General features: G+C 36.5%; 1 protein-coding gene and 2 long non-coding RNA genes across 3 annotated transcripts in view; 1 reads left to right on the top strand and 2 right to left on the bottom strand.

The window, feature by feature from the left end:
* Positions 1-17,703, bottom strand: part of LOC5577501 — an 833,563-nt gene that overhangs the window by 379,643 nt on the left and 436,217 nt on the right. The window lies entirely within an intron of this gene.
* On the bottom strand, positions 7,559-8,034 carry LOC110679854. Its single transcript, XR_002502759.1, has 3 exons — positions 7,781-8,034; positions 7,654-7,719; positions 7,559-7,598 (listed from the first exon to the last, which is right to left on the bottom strand). It is a non-coding gene; the product is annotated as an uncharacterized LOC110679854 (long non-coding RNA).
* Positions 10,257-10,732, top strand: LOC110679858. The gene is made up of 3 exons (XR_002502760.1): positions 10,257-10,510; positions 10,572-10,637; positions 10,693-10,732. It is a non-coding gene; the product is annotated as an uncharacterized LOC110679858 (long non-coding RNA).

Below are 17,703 nucleotides of genomic sequence, written 5' to 3'. Positions count from 1 at the left end.
AAACTTTTTCAAAAAGTTTACTGAAGGAGGAAAGCAAGCTGGTTGGACGATAGCTAGAAGCTTCTGCAGGATTTTTGCTCGATTTTAAAATTGGTACGTTTGTTAAATATGTCAACCAAGAATTATAAGCTACTTTCTAGAAGTTTCTTGAGGGAAACATTAAAATCTCCGTCATCATCAGCGGCTTTCATGTTTTTATTTTTATTTTTGAAATAATAGTTCTCTCTTCTTACAAATTCGTCTCCAAGGAAATTTCAAAAACGTTCTCTTGATTGAGAATGCTTTTGAGATCCTGAGTAACTCGTGTTTCTATTGGATTAGTTAGTTCTAAATTGAAATTGTGCGCGCTTTCAAACTGCATAGCAAGTTTTCAAGCTTTTTCGTAACTAGTTAGTAATAATTTGATTTCCTCATTCAATGTCGGAATGGGCTTCTGAGGTTTTTTTCCAAAAGGACTTAGAGTCAGGGTCCAATTGAGAAATATTATTTAAAAAAATGTTGTTTCCTAATTGTGAAAATTGTTTTTAAATTCCTTTTTAAAGATCCTGCCATAGCAGGATCGCGAGTGCGTTGAAATTGCCTACTCCTCACGTACAAGAGTTTAAGATCATCGTCTAGAATCACGGATTCAAATTTTACTTCACATGCATGGGCGTAGTCAGGATTTTCGTCAGGGTAGGGCAAGTCCATTCACGAATCTAACGCAAAAATACAACCTCTGCACCCTTTTTGCATGAAACGTTAAACTATGAAAGTCATCTATCTCCCTTTTTCATTCACAGTTAGAATCATAGTCAAAAACACGTATAAGTTCAATTTGTTTTCTCAGTAACATGTTCATTCGCGGTTTGAAAAAAATCCTAAGATAGATTCCAGAAACATTTCAACCTAATCTAACTCCCGAAATTTTGCAGACATCCGCAAATTAGTTTTTGGAGTTCGTCTCTAAGCAATCCGAAATTTGTTAAAAAAAACTGTCTCTCGATTCCTGTAAAGATTTTTTCAAGATTCGATTTTATTATTTTTTCCTCTGGTTGTGTTGTCAATCAAATGAAAAAAAAACAATACACAAGGCATACAGTTCATGAATTTCTAACTTACATTGCAAACATTCTTTTGTGACCTACTCCAAAGATTTCTCAAATAATTTTTCCTAGAATCAAATAAGTATTTGTCTAACAGTTAAATGGTTCATTCAATTTCTCAACAGATTCCATCGAATATTTCCTTTTGAATTTCTTCTGAAATAACATACAGAATTTATCTTGGGATTCTTCCAGGGATCAAGTATCAGAAGGCCGGCTTCAAAAGAATCAAAAATTACTTTGGACATTTCTAACAGTGACAATATCATGAGCTCTTTTTCACAGTTATACAGTTACATTCTCATGAGCAGGTTTTTCATAATTTTTCACAAAGATTACTAAAAATTCATCCAAAAATTTCATCAAGAATTCCTTCTAAAAGAACTTCACAATTTTTTTCAGGAAGTGCTCTTCAGTAATTTTTCTGAGCACATCCCTTGTTGAAATTTATGTAATCCAGGATGTGATATTTTGAGAAATTTCCTGTGGATTCTGTGGATTAATTTTTGGTACTGATCTTAGAGATATTCATAGAAAAAATATAGTTTTCCTTCAAGAGGCTTTACACAGTAGGGGCCTTTGTCTCTAATAAATAATAACTATACAAATACCTGACCTGAAAAAAAATATTTTCCCAAGAATCCCTCGAAAAATTCATTCAGAATCATTTTTTTTCAAGATGTCCTTCAAAGTTTTATCCTGGAATTTTCTTAGTAATAACACAAGCAGACATTTATTGAAACTAGTAACTAATTTCTTGAGAAAATATTTTTGGATTTCGTAGATAATGTTTTAAATAACAGATCTTAGAGATATTCATAGATGAATTATTATTACAAAAATCCATCAAAAAAATCCGAAGAAAATCTTAGTTTTTTTGTGATGTATGTTCTAGTGTATACTTGGAAGAATTTCTGTGTCAATATTTGAAGGAATTCTGAGAAAAATATTAGAGGGAAATCATAAGACTAATAGCATGAGAAACATAAGCGAGATATTCTAGATGAACTTTGTTATATTACCTTGGGGGAAATCTGAATATCTTGACACCTTCGAATATTTCAAAATGTTTGTAATCTCTAGATAATTTTAATCCGAGAAAAAAAAAATACTAAAACTAATCAGTGAAATTCCTTAAAAAAATCCATTACACAGCGTAACAAAAATGACATTTTTGCGTGTCTCAAGAACCAAATTATGTGTCTCTAGTAGATTTGGGGTTGCTAAATCTGATGCCAATCTCAGAAATGATTCAGCACGTCACAATTTTTAGCTATGGGTCGCCAAAGTTGCATAAAACACTGGTTGTATTGATGTTTACATAAAATTTAAAGCAAAATAGGACTTAAACTTCCATATTAGATATAATTTGGTTGAAATTTAAAGATTAAATTTAGATTAAATTGATTTTTTCACCATGCGTGCAGTCTTCATATAAAATTCTTCATTTCTCTTATATGGCAAAATACAATACTTTTCGAAACCATAAAAAAAACCTTTTGAGCATCGAAAGCATTATGAAATTTGTTGATAATAGTTGCTATACACATAATGTTTGACTTCTATGACAAATTAAGCGAATAAATTGCCATACAAGCTGGCAAACTTGCAAGCAAGTTGGCTGAAATAGAATATCTCAAAAACTAGACGTGCTATGATACTTTTGAAAACGGCAATGGATTCAGCAAATCTTAATTTAGTAGATAGCAGTATTTTGGTGCTTGAGACAAAAACGTGTTCCGCAGTGTTATCTAAAGTATTTTGGAATATATGTATTTTTTAAATTAAAGAAGGCCAATCGGCATTCCTGTAGAAATTGTTCGGATTATATATTGGAACCAGTGCTGGGAATGGTAATAGTAGTAGGCTTGAATTTTACGAAAATCACGTGGCTTTCCCAGTAGAGTAGGTCAAAAACGTGAATCTCATCAAGTAGCCTATGTTGGGTGCATGAATTTTCTAAATCGTTAGTGTCATTGGAGGCTCTAAATGCGGGAAATAGAACATTTTTCTACAGTAATTTTGGGTTGCCCTTAGCAACGGGTGTTTTGCAATTTTCAAGGCTCTTTGCCCACAGCAGCGATAGGCCTCTGCACTGTTTTGATTTTGTATGGGATTTTGACGTTTACTGGCCTTGTTGTTTACAAATTTAATGGGAGAGTGAAAGAGATGGATGGATTTTTCTGCAGAGCCCCATAGGCGTGAGTTTCACTGGCTTCGCTGACTGTGATTGGCTTTGTTTGGCTACTGCAGAATGAATTTCAGATTTTTTCCCAACCCTGATTGGAACTACTCAAGACACTTTACTGGAAAATCTCTGGGGTATAATTGTTTAGGAATCCTTACTTATGACAATGTTGGAAATGTTTTCAGTGGGATTTCTGGTTTGGCGTGAATTCTGTATTCATTCCAGAATAAAAAAGGAACTTTTTTAAGGATTTCCAAAAGAGTTCTTGTAGGAATTCTCACAAGTTTCTCAGATCAAACTTTTTGAATAGTCACTGCTTATATTTCATCTTAAATTTCCAAAGAAAATTGATTTTTGATGGACTTTATAGAAAGATTTAATCCCGAAGAGTTCTCAGGATCAATAACTTAAATAATATCTTGAGGAATTGCTGCAGACATCTGAAGAAAGAAACTACCGTTTTGACTCATATTCCGAACACTTAGGGCGAACATTGACTTCAAATGTATCTGATTGGCATAAATTGGCTGATATTTGTGTATATTTTAATTTATTCGCAATTTCTAACTGTTGGCTGTTGGGTGTACCAATAATAATGTTGATTTAATTAGTTTTAGTATTATTTTACGTTAAAGTATGGAACAACATTTTGATTCAAATGCCGAACACTGTGTTCATTCTGTCTCATATTCCGAACACCTTGATTCAAATTCCGAACAGCACGAATAAACCGTATTCAAATGCATAATTTCACAAATAAATGTATCTGAGCTTGTTCTACTGGTCTCCACCATCATAGCTACTCCCGCGGTATAAATTATATTGGAGACGTTAAAATTGAATTGCAATTAATTGCCTTTTCCTTGTTATTTGGTGACATATTTCAGCGAAAAATTTCAACAAAATCACCAAATCTCTGCTAGAATTTCTGAAACGTTCTATTATGTTTTACCTTGTATTAAAAAAAAAAGTTTTATTAGAAATCCAAAGTTTATATTTCACAAAGAATTTATCTCAATTTACTTCCAAGAATTATTGGATGTGTATTAAGATAAATTCTTTGTGAAATACTTGTAGACAATTCATAGTAATTCTCGGATGTAAACAAAACAACCTCTAGAAAAATTTTGAAAGGCCGAAAAATATGTTGAGATATTGCTGAGTCCTCGAATTACTTCCGTGAACGATTTTTGGAATAAATTATTGGAAAAGAAATATTTTAAACAATCTTAAGATATATAAACAGTTTATATCCTTGTAAAATTCTTCGAGGAATTAATTTTAAGATGACTTAACAGATGCTTGGCAGAAACTTCCGATAAAAAAAATTGATAAAACGTTCAAATGATGTTTGGTAAGTTATTCGTCAGAAGTCTTTTAATCAAATTCTAAAAGTAATTGAAAAAGTTTATCACCTTCTGATATAATCTTGTTATGAAACATTGGAAAAATATTACATCATATCTTAATTAAATCAACGGAAGATATTTATAACCCAGTATGATATATTTGTGATATAATTTTTATATATCTGCTAGGCGGGTTGCTTTCAGAATTTTTCATACATTCACCTCGTTTCATTAGCATTCATTCACCATTCATTAGCAATTACACCCGGAATTTCACTTAAGGGAGTCTATGTTTAAAGGAACAAATTTAAGAGTTTAAGTATCCTTGTTAAATTCGTAATTTTTTTTAGATTTATTTAGTAATTCCTCTATTCATTTCCTCTGGTTATTCTCTCTAGTCATTTCATTTTTCCTTCAGAAAGCTCTAAGGATTTTACTTGGAAAACATGAATTACAAACTCCTTCGTGGATCCATAAACAAAAACATCCTATAGGCATATTTCTGAGAACTCCTATATAAAATATTTCAGAAATTCGTACAGAAATCTGACTTTTTTCTGGAATTTCTAAAGAGTTAAAAAAAAAATACATCTAACTCATTTCTTTATGGGGTCAGAATTACTCCACTAGAGACTCAGATAATTTTACAAAATACCTCCGATAATTGGAATCTGTTAAGGAGTTTACTCTGCATTTATAGCCATATAGATTCCAGAACAGATTTTTCCTTAATTCAAAGCTATACAACAATTCTTATCGAGAATTCTGGAATTTTCAAGGGTTTCTTCGGGACAAAATTATATAATTTGATTGCCTAAAGAAGTTACATATGAACGTATCGCATTGATGTGTCCAGAAATTAGTGTCTGGAGAAATTCTTGAAGGAGTTCATGATATAATTTCTGCAGTGTTTCTTGAATCATTCTTGAGAAATAGGGGAACTTACATATTGTCGGCAGTCTAAGCCGATGCCACGCTTCTTTTGTTATTTTCTCGGACATCAGCAGACAAATTCCGTGTTTATCTGTTTACATTTATGCGTTGCTCAATTCTCTATCAATTCACACCGATAGACTTGTCAAAATGCTTTTGGAATCGTTTTTACAACGCTGCGAACATCTCTTGTCAGTGTGACTATTGTCGGCCACCTCATTCTCTTCGGCAACTTTCCCATAAGATCTGCTGGTGAATCTCTTCGGCAGCTTCAAAACAGTCGCATTTTGAGGCATGTTCATTTGAATTGATGACATCTCTAGCGATATTGTTTGTTCAGTCTCGTAAATCTCGTCAGCGGAAAGCGGACAGAACAAAGAATCATCTAAATGTTTTCATTGATGTGTTTTGATAGAAAAATTCTGTGTATTTGGCGTTTAAAATTTGGTTGCCGATAATAGTCGCATTGTGTCGAAGCCGTAAAACCCCCTATTTCAAAATAGTTTGATTAAATTCTGGAGGAATTTGTACCAATTGTACTTAAAGGGATTCCAAGAATAGCATCCTTAGAAATTTATTTTTACTGTTAAGGTGGAGTTTCTAAAGAAGTCTGTGAAGAAATTTTCATATTAATCTCTAAAGCGTTCTTGGTGATCTTAAAAAAGCTTATAATTTTTGTATCATTAGTTTGAAATTAACATAAAAGAATCCGAGAAAATATGCCATGAAAAGTTTATGTAGGCAATGCTTATAGTTTTTCTTAAATTTATGTCTGCATTAACTTTAGATAAATACCTTGTATGAATTTATACGAGAATCTCTTTCATCAGGAGTAAAGCTCTTCAAATCTTGAATTCATCGAGAAATACATTAACAGGATTCCTGAAACAATCCTTAGATGAATCCCTGAATGAGTTCAAGTGAAAATCTGTTGAGAAATTTGATGCATCATTAGTTATTATTAGGAACCCTTTAGAAAATACTAAGTGAAATCAAGGAAAAAATAAATCTTTGGAATAGTTTACGAAGGAAACTCTGTAACTCCATATCAACGAGCTCACGATTCCATGCATTGTGTGTTTAAATCAATCAATTTGATGAAACACATTGAGGAGATTCTGGAAGAACTCCTTAAAGGGTGCAAATAACCAAAACGGGAAACCAAAAACAAATCCTGGAAAATTTTCAGCCGAAAACCCTAGATATTTTCTAGGGGGATTTTCTGTCGGATTCCTTGCTGGATGAAATACTGGTGGGATCTTTTTTACGAAACTTTGAAGGGTCTGCAAGGCATCTTTATATCCTGTTTCAATAACTGCCTGGGTTTAAACTGCCGATTAATAGGCCGATTTTTCAGACTACTACCTATCTTGAATTTTCCAAGTCAGTGGGAGTAATGGGTACTACTCAGCCAAAAAATTAAACTAAGATGCGTTTGAGACTATTTTTTCACTGTCAATGAAAAAACAAGGTTGGATGTCCTTTATTATTCAACGTAATGTCATGTAAAATGGATGTAGCGGTTATGTGCAATAATCGTTTTGCGTGAAATACGTGAATTGAATTTTAAGGTCGCTTGCCCCTTCCTTATGGAAATGTTAGCTACGCCCATGTTCGTGCCACTATTGAAATGTCGTCCTGGAGTGGTACGATGCCAACGAGATGTCTAAGGATATGATCTCCGCCCCCAACACACCAGAGCTAGGACTAATTGAAAAAAATGGAGTATTGTGAAGCAGGCGCTACGGAAGCATCCGACGGAGTTCGGATCTGAGGAAGACATGAAGAAAAAGTGAGTTTTCGTACAGAAGAAGCTGTAGTCAGATGTCGCTGTGGTTAGTGGTCTTATAACTACTGCTTCTGCTTTTCCTCGTATTTTGTAATTGTATTTTTCACTTGCTTCTATCTTCCACTGTACAGGAATCGACTGTGATGGAGGTTATGTTTTTGGGGTTTTCGGCTTTCAGTCTCTGGGAATCATAAACGGATTTCCGTTCTACACCTGACGTTTCGGTCACATTTATTGTGCCTTTTTCGAAGGATCTACAAATGAACAATTAGTACAAAACATAAAACATTAACATAAACACAATCTTACAGACAACGATCACTCCGTTCACTCGTTTCGTGTATGTCTTAAACATAATTGTACGTCGGACCATAACTATAACGAAACACATGATCATAAGGGTATCAGTTTGTGAAGGAGGTGTTAAGAAACTCACGTGTTTCGAGTTCCCTTCTTTTACGCTCGTTTTTAAATCTACCGGTTGAATTTTAGTTTACCTCCTACGATAATTCACTACCGTCACTTTCGCGCCAGATATCAATTTCATGTGTGTGTCGTTATAGCTATAATACTATTGTGTGTTATCTCTTTCTGTTGTTCTACGTGTTGTGTGTTGTATCGTTTTGGTAGTGTGTAACACACCAGCGTACGTGCCGCTCAAGTTATCGGTATCGGTACGCTTGTTGACAGTGTGTGGTGTGTTCAAGATGTGGCATGACTCTAGTATGGCTAAATTTTGCTTCTTGCTAGTGGAATCCAATACTTGTACCCTGTCTAGTAGAAATTGGTGGTTGTTGGTGATGCAATGATCCAGTAGTGCTGTTCTCTCCCGTAGCCTTTCCATCTCGTAGTCCGTCGCGTCCTTCCCTGCTTCTCGTAATTCTCTCACTTTGTTGATTGTCGATCGGTGGCCGGACACCCGATCTTTCAGTCGGCATGATGTCATACCTACATAGCTTGCTTCACAGTCTCCGCATGGTATTTTATATATCACGTTTGACCGTTGGTTGATCTCTACCTTGTCCTTCACTCCTGGTATGATGGACTTGATAGTTTTCCGTTGTTTCGGACAGATTACGATTTCCGGATAATCGGGTTTAAGTGTCCGTTGGATTGTCCTGGTAAGAGGGAAACATGCGACAAAAACAGATGCTTGATAGCGAATCAGATACAAAACTACTTGAATGCGGAAAAGAGAGGCAAAAAGGACACGATAAGCAACTTCTATCACTCTGCCACAAAAGCAACCCGAAAATTCCTCCAACAACATCCTGACATCGTGGTAATCGAGGCGGATAAAGGAAACAAAACGGTAGTAATGAAGAGGGACGAGTACGATGTTAAGCTACAAGCGATGATCGATGATGACGTCACATACCTAAAGCTGTCTAACGACCCCACAGCCAACTATCAACGCAAGAACAACCAATTCGCAAAACGTCTTGTGGATTTGAAGCTTATCGACCGCAAGACTGAAATGAGGTTAAAAACGTATACAGCTACAGCACCGCGCATATACGGTGCACCCAAGGCTCACAAGGAGGGTCTACCACTGAGACCGGTTGTAGCATGTATGACGTCACCGTCGTACGAACTATCGAAATATGTAGGAACAATTCTCCAACATTCATTAGAGAGCAAATATAACATATCGGACTCGTTCTCCTTCTGCGAGTACATTAACAATGTACAGCTACCACCGGATTATGTACTGATATCGCTGGATGTGGTTTCACTGTTCACGTGCATCCCAAGAGAGTTGGTGGTACAAAACGTCATCATGCATTGGGAGGCTATGAAAGAGCACACGGACATCAACCTAGATTTGTTCTTAGAGATAACAGAGTTCTGTATAAATTGCAGCTACTTTCAATTCAAAGGACAATATTATCAACAGGTATACGGGACAGCGATGGGCAATCCTCTCTCACCCATAATCGCGGATCTTGTGATGGAAACATTGTTGGATACAGTCACAAAACAGATCAATTTCCCCATGCCAGTGATAAAGAAATATGTTGATGACCTTATGCTGGCAGTCCCGAAAGGCGAAATCGAAACCGTGAGGGACACGTTCAACAATTACCACGAGAAAATACAATTCACAGTGGAAGTAGAAAATGAGGGACGGCTACCATATCTGGACTTAATGTTGGTCAGAAAACCAGACCAGTCAATTAAAACAGAATGGTATGCTAAACCGATTGCATCAGGCAGATTCTTGAACTATCGATCAGCGCATAGTATGACACTCAAGATAAATGTCGCCAAGAATCTGATCAAAAGGGTCACCACATTTTCTACTAACGTTGACGAAGCCACAACGAAGAAAATCATCCACAAACAACTACGACAAAACGACTATCCCAGATCACTGATCAATCGCCTCATCAACCACAGCCATGTAAATCAACCCACCGTAACTCCACCCACGAATGACGAAAAACAGTACCGATCGATCGTCAACATAGGTCCTCTTACCAGGACAATCCAACGGACACTTAAACCCGATTATCCGGAAATCGTAATCTGTCCGAAACAACGGAAAACTATCAAGTCCATCATACCAGGAGTGAAGGACAAGGTAGAGATCAACCAACGGTCAAACGTGATATATAAAATACCATGCGGAGACTGTGAAGCAAGCTATGTAGGTATGACATCATGCCGACTGAAAGATCGGGTGTCCGGCCACCGATCGACAATCAACAAAGTGAGAGAATTACGAGAAGCAGGGAAGGACGCGACGGACTACGAGATGGAAAGGCTACGGGAGAGAACAGCACTACTGGATCATTGCATCACCAACAACCACCAATTTCTACTAGACAGGGTACAAGTATTGGATTCCACTAGCAAGAAGCAAAATTTAGCCATACTAGAGTCATGCCACATCTTGAACACACCACACACTGTCAACAAGCGTACCGATACCGATAACTTGAGCGGCACGTACGCTGGTGTGTTACACACTACCAAAACGATACAACACACAACACGTAGAACAACAGAAAGAGATAACACACAATAGTATTATAGCTATAACGACACACACATGAAATTGATATCTGGCGCGAAAGTGACGGTAGTGAATTATCGTAGGAGGTAAACTAAAATTCAACCGGTAGATTTAAAAACGAGCGTAAAAGAAGGGAACTCGAAACACGTGAGTTTCTTAACACCTCCTTCACAAACTGATACCCTTATGATCATGTGTTTCGTTATAGTTATGGTCCGACGTACAATTATGTTTAAGACATACACGAAACGAGTGAACGGAGTGATCGTTGTCTGTAAGATTGTGTTTATGTTAATGTTTTATGTTTTGTACTAATTGTTCATTTGTAGATCCTTCGAAAAAGGCACAATAAATGTGACCGAAACGTCAGGTGTAGAACGGAAATCCGTTTATGATTCCCAGAGACTGAAAGCCGAAAACCCCAAAAACATATCTATCTTCCACTCTTGTTCTATCACAGTTGATCTATGACAGTTCACAGCATTTACTCGAGCCAGAAACGGACCAAAAAATCATTTCCATACGCTTCAATTCTTCCATTATTATTGCATGCCTACAAAGACTTATACAAAGACAGCCTGCTAATCAAACAGCAAGCCTCTCTGCCATAGAATTATACTAGCCCTACACCTTCCAGCATGAACTGGCGTGAATGCAGGGGTATATGTTTGAAAGGGATAGGTCAACATCGTTATTCCCGTGATGCAATTTGATGTGGGACACCCTTTCCAAAAACTTTTTTGAGAACCTATATCTTGAATGGAACTGAGCTGAATCGTTGAATTCTACGAACTCCTCAACTTATCAACTGAGACACTTTGGATTTGTTCGCATTATATGATGCAAGTATGAGTCCAATACAACGCAACAACGATGAAGCCAATTCGAGCAAATCAATTGAATAACGCTGATGTCTGTGGTGGTTTTCGTCAGCAAAAACTGCCATGACATTATTGGCACATCGATTGGCGTGAGATCAGATCAATTTTTCACACCACAATTAGCCATTTCGTTGATTGATTTAAGGTGAAGATGAATCGAAGCCAAACTTCAAATTTTCAAGAGCACGGATCTGGAGAACCGAACAACCGTTTGAGCTGAAAACTTAATTGATTGGTTACCACCAGCTAGTGATCAATCGATTAAGTTTTCACCCTGAACGGATGTTCGGTTCTCCAGATATGTGCTCTTGAAAACTTGAGGATTAGCTTCGATTCATCTTCACCTTAATGAGTCGCGATTACGAAGAAGACGAAAAAAGTGCACTCATCAATTACCCGCGAATAAAATTTATCAGTTTTTGTTGTGAATTTCGTCACTCCTGTTTTGACTTATTCGAGTCTATGGTTTTATTTTTGATCCTTTATTTCTATATTTTTGTATGAGATTTTTAGTCACATTTAAGTTTACTTCTGGACCAACATTTTGAGGTCATAGTAAAACATCACGGAGTGGGATTCGAACACAGGTCTACGGTATGAGATTCTTACTGCAATAAGTCTACCCCCAAATATACCTGCACAATTCTTTTCCAAACAAAATCATAGTAAAGTGAGGTCTTCCGTTTAACAATGCTGCATCTCTAACCATTCACAATAACCGAACTTCAGAGATACTTTTCCTACCGATTATTCAATCTACCACCATTGCTGCCAAAAGTATCGGCGCAATGGGTAGTTAAGTTACTTTTGCTCATCGAAGTGATGCAATTTCTTCCATCAAAACGGTCTCCAATTTCCCAAATACGGTAAACTACCAATAATATGGCTCTTTCTCTTAATATCTCCCTCGAAGGATCTCTTCTGAAACAAGAGTTAATTTCTTTGCCAATTACGATTACTCCGGTTCGGAAAAATTGCTGGACCGACGCATCGAACCTCCCCGGTCTCGGATAATTACGGTTCGGGTTTCGATGGGAGTTTCGGCTTTTGGCGGGTGCGGGACGATACTTTGCGCTTAGATCTAATTGACTCTAATGGGTTGTTTATTGATTGTTTATTTTCCAACCCATTATTGAATTTCTCTCTCTGTCTCTCTTTCACTCAATATGTGAGTGTTGGGAAAATGTTGGGGCGGGTGGTGTAGATTAGAGGTTGTTAAGAGAATTCGGAGAGAGTGCCGAACTGGGGTCTGGCGATTGGTAATTACGATTATGGTGTTGCACAAGCAGTACCATTGAACTTGTTCTGGCATCAATAGAATTGAATGGAGAGTAGATTAAACTTATGTAAATTGAATTTGCCTTATAGTGATGACAGTTTTAAATGCAGAAACTAAAATACCCCTATCAAATATGAGAAAACTAGAAACGAAAAAAGTTTGTTACTAATGTGTCTTCCCGTATATTGGACATGATTACGCTTTTGAAATTTTATATCAAACAGTTAACTGGGTTTAATATGTTTTGATTTTAGTTGTTTTAACAACATTCTGCATCAAGTTTGTATCAACCTATGTTCGATAAAATAATTATATCATAAGCTGATATAATTTTGTTGTGTACCCATAGTCAGGCTACATTACAAGCTGTAATTATATTTCGTTTCGTGTTTTGATTATCAAAATCCGTTTCGGAAGATTTTGAAACTAGAAGACTGTTGTTTCTTCCAGTCGAATTTCTCTGCTTTTTAGCCACGTATCTGAACACTGAGTCAAGAAAACCTTAAAACAAATAAAATTTCCAAATAATCTCACTGCACACTCTACCCAACTTAGGCCTGGATCTCTGGCATTGCTGGCTGATCATGATAATGAAATAGTTTTCCAAGAAGCATCAAACACTACTGCGGCAAATAATTTTCTCGAAACCACTTTCGACTCCGACCTACCAACCAATGCTCTGATTTTGTGGCAAATCCAAGCCCCAAAATGAAACTTTATGATCCAGTTTGCCGAGAGAAAATCCCATCGATTGACCTATTGTGCCGCAGAATGGAAAGTTAAACACAAACTGTACCGAGCATGTCTCTCCTTCGTCTCCATCCAGCCAAGATAAATTTCAACTTCAACCCGAAAAGCTTAAGAAAACTTGTCTTAGCAACGTCTCAGACGATGCTGCTGCTGCCAGATCAGCAGAGCACATTTCCATCTCGGTGAACATCGGTCCCGGGTTCTCGTGAAGCGGCAAATCTCCACCCGGGTCGGAATACTAAATCTCTTCCGGCTGCCGCTTCATCTTGGCCAGAGGAACATGGTTATATTTTACGATTCGGGAATAATAATGACAGCATTTTTCGATTGCCTCCAGCTCCGGAGCCACTCCAATACATATCTACTCGGAACGAGAGGTGAGGGTGCAAGCAGGCTAGATAAAAATCCCTCACATTTCTTGAAGGAGGAAGACACGAGCGTCTACAACAGCTACTAAGAGGATAACAAGCTGAGATTTTTCGTATTCCGCACTTCCTACGGACAAGCTGAACCCCCAAACCGAATCGGCGACTGCGATTCCGAAGTGATTCGAGTGGTCCTGGTCGAGGAAAGAATAAATAAAATAGATATCATTAGCAGAGATTATATCCACTTTGGTTCCGGAAAGCAGTCAGTCGACCTAGCGTTTCGGGGCTTTCTTGATTTATTATTGCTTCTTTCCTTGCTCATCCAGCACAAACAAACTCTCTAGGTCTTCGCCCGTCGATGTCATCAGGAATCGTTCATATTTTCGTCACATCCTTGGTAACGCGATGATTGGAGACTGCGGGTGGTTCCGAGAAGAAAAAGTTATTATTTCTCTTAACAGAACACGGACAGGGAAAGCTGTTGAAGTGCTTTATCCCAAGAGAAGTATTTTCGCACCCGCCATCATTGGCTCACCCTCTCTGGAAAGGCAGTCAGTTGGACTGATACAGTGGTAAGCACCTCATTGGATGAAGCCTTGCAAACATGGTTGATGGTGGGTAGACTCCTCACGCTGCTTTTAGCCATAGCTGCCATCGATGACTGACTCATATTGACTCATATTGTTTGCTGAGGTACAGTATGCTGTCTCAACTGGAAGAAGAAAAGTTAGTCGAAACTGTGCTAAAACTTCAGGTAGGCGGGAAGTTTAAAAAGAAAGTAGAGCCTGAAATCCAGTAAGAAGCTTTCAGTAAATGAAATACGTAGGGTGATGTGCTAGTATCCATCGTATTAAGCTTTGATCAGTGCGAACCTGCAATTTCCCCAGTATTGCAGTGAATGATGCTAATACAAACCGATGCCAAACAAGTCTTTCCCAAAATAGCTTACGCATTGTACAATAAAATTTTGGTAAATCTTTATCTTTTTGAAAATAATGCAATGAAATTTCATTTTGCCGTATTCTCAATTCGTCGTATCGTTTTCATTTTCATCGCAATCAGTTTTCAGATTCGTCTCACAATGATATAGTGAGTGGTCAAAATACAACATATCAACGCTATTATAATTGTTTGTATTAGCAAATAGAGATCTACGGGTATCTTGCTCCATTATTTCAGCATGATGATATGTATTAATTTCCTTTAAAATTTATTGTTCGCCATCAAAATACAGCTCAAACAAATAAACACAATTTCTGTTGGGCAAAGACACAACGAAGAGCTGTTTTGAAATGAGCTGTTCCCTGAAATGAGAAATGAGAAAAAAAGTTCTCTCACAAACTGAGAGATGGGCAAAATAATCTCTTTCTCTTTGGAGCACTGCAGTTGTCAAAACAAACTCTTCACAACTGTGAGAATGAAAACAAGCAAACACAAACGTGTTAACTCTGCAACCCGCAGAGTACGGACGCTCAGTTTGTGTGTGGGTAAAATCGCTTTTCTTTTGTATTTGATCGTTGAATGGGGGAGAAAGAGATGAAATCAAGAGCAAGGAAAAGGTTTGCAAAAATTACAAATTATCCATCCACTGTATGGCAAATATTACATAGGTTAATAGGTTTGCTCGGAATAAATATTTTAGGCTAACATTACTTATCAATCACAGCAAAAACTAATGATAATGTCATGTAATTTTCCCTGCAATTTGCTTCTACGGTATTGACTCAATTTTATCACGCCTCGAAAAATATTTCACGGCGAATTATAGAAAATCGTGAATTTGGCAAATGGAAATATGTTAATGAAGACTATGGTAGTCAAAACAAAATTTGTTACCAACCCCAGTATGAGTATGAACGTTAATAGAAGAATGAGAATTGTTTGGAAATTATAAAAAAATACAGAATTAGAGGAACGATTCACGATTCCATTCATTTACCTTGCACGGCTTTCAGAATTCGTTTAAGTGTAGGGCCATTCCAAAAGTTAGACTTATGATTGTCCACACAAATTGTACACACAAACTTTATGCTGAAAACTTAATCGATTGACCAGACGATTAAGTTTTCAGCTCAAAAGGATGTTTGGTTCTCCAGATCCGTGCTCTTGAAAATTTGAACTTTGGCTTCGATTCATCTTCACCTTAAGATATTCACAAGACAGACGTCCTAAGCTAAGACTACAGTCATATCCTATTTTAACATAAATCTACACTCAAACCTAGTTTTACGACCGTTAGAGGGACGAAAGAAGAGGGCTAAAAAATAGATAAATATCACATGCTAGAGTATTTATTATCTTTTATTTTCTGCATCTCTGCAACATTTTATATTATGCAATGCAAAACTTATTGTATTTTAATTATTAATAATACTTTTGGCGCAAAACATTGTAAAAATATAAATCTCATATTTTAAGAATGAATGCTTGCCATTCTTTAATACCTAAAGAAAATTCCACAAACGTTGTTGAAAGGATCTCCTTTCACTTAAATTAGGATGCTGGATATGTAAAGAGACCAATAGAGTCGAATTTAGCAAAAAACGTTGATGTGGTTTCAGTTTGAGTAAAAACTCAATGATAAAACATGACCTAAAAAATATTCACTGGGTCTGAAAAAGAAATTGCATGGCTTTAAGATAGCAAACCTTTACTTAAATAGCCATGTTATATGATGTTAGCATATATTTTACTTCATAAGTCAAATATTCAACATTTATCCAAAAATTAATTACTTTAATTGACAATCCTGTCTAGTTTTTGAGAATTTTCATGGAATCTATAACATTTGGTCGATTGACATTTAGTCGAAAGTACATTTGGTCGAAAGGACATTTGGTGGAAAAGAATTTAATTGCTTCAAGACAAAGGACATTTTGTCGAAAATTTAGTCGACTACTGACATTTTGACGTTAATACTGCTTGGGTCTTTGAAATAGGAGAGTGATTATATGTTACGTGCTTATACTTGACGATGCATATGCTACAACAACATTGTAGAATACTGTACTGATAAAATTTCTTGAACAAATTTCAAGCTTTCAATGCGATGTGTTCTGAGAGTACATCAACTTGCAAACAAAATCGCTTGACTACTTGCGTTTTTGGCGAAATTTGATTTTTCTCATTCACCGTTATTCTGAGAATCGGTTGAATCGCAACGAGCTTTTTTTAAATCGATGCAACTTATATTTCGTCACATCAGTTGACTCTTCTCACGTCACGCGATACACAGGATAAATACACTTCTCTTGTTTGATTATTTTCGATTGAATTAATAATAAACTAATTATCAATCAAGACATCAAAATCACATGTTTGTTGTAATTTAACTGGAATTCACAATACACTGATATAATGCACTTCATCAAAGCGTTTCTTAAATGGCATGGCCATCAAAATTGGCTCCTATATTCATAACATGTATTGAGTTGTATTTAGGAAGCATTTTACCAAAGAATGATTCTATTTTGAAATAATAATAAACTCAACAGATCATTATGTTTCCAACGTTGATCAATAAATAGTGTTCGAGTTCAAAGAAAATTAATAATCAAATTGGGCTAATAAGACGATAAACATGGTAAGAATAATTCTATAGCATTTCGTACAATTAGGGTGATGTGCTAGTATCCATCGTATTAAGCATTGATCAGTGAGAACTGCAATTTTCCCAGTATTGCAGTGAATGATGCTGATACAAACCGATGCCAAACAATTATTTCTTAAAACGGCTTTAGCATTGTACAATAACATTTTGAAAAATCTTGATCTCTTCTTGGAAATAATGCAAAGAAAATGCATCTTACCGTATTCTCAATCCGTCGTATCGTTTTCAACTCCGTCGCAATCAGTTTCCAGATTCGTCTCACAACTTACGGCTCACTGTGATGTATTGAGTGGTTAAAACACAATATATCAACGCTATAATAAAATGTTTTACTAGAATATATGTGAGGATGCGAGAGACCGATGAAGAAGAGCGGTAAATCGTTTTCGAAGCCAAGCGCAGCAGTTGAGTTGAGGTCTTCCGCGAGATTAGGAGTGTTTCAGACCGCTCCG

The sequence above is a fragment of the Aedes aegypti genome, chromosome 1, assembly GCF_002204515.2.
Source record: "Aedes aegypti strain LVP_AGWG chromosome 1, AaegL5.0 Primary Assembly, whole genome shotgun sequence".
In the NCBI taxonomy this organism is placed as follows: Eukaryota; Metazoa; Arthropoda; class Insecta; order Diptera; family Culicidae; genus Aedes; species Aedes aegypti.
The sequence above is the reverse complement of the archived record's forward strand: the minus strand, read 5'-3'. Positions and strand labels throughout refer to the sequence as shown.